Consider the following 1,423-nt stretch of genomic DNA (forward strand, 5'->3'; position numbering starts at 1 on the left):
AAAAATAGACTTTATTTTTTAGAGCAGTTTTAGGTTCAAAGCAATATGGAGCAGAAGGTGCAGAGATTTTCCCTGTACACCTATCCCCACACGTGCATCATTCCCCCCACCTCAGTGCTCTTCATCTGAATGGTACATTTATTACAATTCATGAACCTACATTGATACATCATTATCACCCATAATCCATAGTTTACATTAGGGTTCACTCTTAGTGTTGTAAATTCAGTGGGTTTGGTCACATATATAATGCCATGTATGCACCATTATAGTATCGTATAGTATTTCCACTGCCCTAAAAATTCTCTTTTCTCCCCCTATTCATCCCTTCCTCTCACCTATCCTAGCAACCACTCATCTTTTTACTGTTTCATAGTGTTGCCTTTTCTAGAACTGTATGGTATGTAGCCTTCTCAGATTGGCTTCTTTCACTTATGAAGATGAACTTAAATTTTCTCCATGTGTTTTCATGGTATAATGTTTCATTCCTTTTTAGCACTGAGTAATAGTCTGTTGTCTGGATGTACCCAGGATTTTTAAAAATGGAAGCCTGCATATTTTGAATGGTTTTCTCCAACTATTTTTAAATAAGTGAGAGAGCAAAACTGAGGTTTTCGTTTGCACTGTGACAAAGTTTATCTTTGTGTTTTTTAAAAANATGGGCTATTAACCCCCAGGGTTGGATGCACTTCAGCAATGTTTTTTGTTTCCAAAATGGTGCTGTGCTATAGCCGCTTCTGTCATGGGAGTTGGGGCCATTCCGTGTGCATTCCTTCCATGGAACAATACAGCTTCGTGTACTCCAGGCAGCTACCTGTACTGAGATCAGGGCCTGTAAGGATTGTGAAACTCTTCTGTAGCCAGGATTGCAGGCATCCATGGTGAAAATGGGAACTGCTGGGATCTCCTGCTTAACTTTTCCCTGCAATAGGGAGTCCCTCTTGACTGCGAGCCAGTCCCTGCTGGGTGCTTTGCTTCCTTCTCTATGCTTACAATCCAAGTTCCTGTGCTTCATAGGGCTTTTAATCACTTTCTTAGTGAATTCTAGTGTTCTCCCTTAGATATTCTACTCAAAGTGCAAGTTATTTATTTGTTGTTTTGGTCCTTCTCAGTGGAGGAGATGAGCATTGGACACTTCTAGTTGGCCATCTTGATGTTTGTAGGTATTTTTGAAAGTTAAGTAAAACAATACACTTAAAGCATTTAGCACAGCACATAAATGTAATTATATATTTATATCTATCTTAAATGTTAAAAAAAATATATCTACAATTACCAGTAAAATTAGTAGATCATTGTTAAGAAATATATCTTAAAGGCCTCAGAAAAGTGAAGGAGAACAAATACGTGGTTGTTGAAGCCATTATAGTTCTGGTATACAGGAAATATCATCCTCTAAAATGTATGTAGAAAAGAGGAAATA

The 1,423-nt window shown here is 37.8% G+C and overlaps 1 protein-coding gene across 1 annotated transcript in view; it reads left to right on the top strand.

Moving 5' to 3' along the window:
- The window catches only part of LOC103597842 (ephrin type-A receptor 6), a gene marked incomplete at its 3' end in the record, with an annotated part of 160,094 nt that overhangs the window by 123,513 nt on the left and 35,158 nt on the right, over positions 1 to 1,423 (top strand). The window lies entirely within an intron of this gene.

The sequence above is a fragment of the Galeopterus variegatus genome, unplaced genomic scaffold (assembly GCF_000696425.1).
Source record: "Galeopterus variegatus unplaced genomic scaffold, G_variegatus-3.0.2 Scaffold2437, whole genome shotgun sequence".
Taxonomy (NCBI): Eukaryota; Metazoa; Chordata; class Mammalia; order Dermoptera; family Cynocephalidae; genus Galeopterus; species Galeopterus variegatus.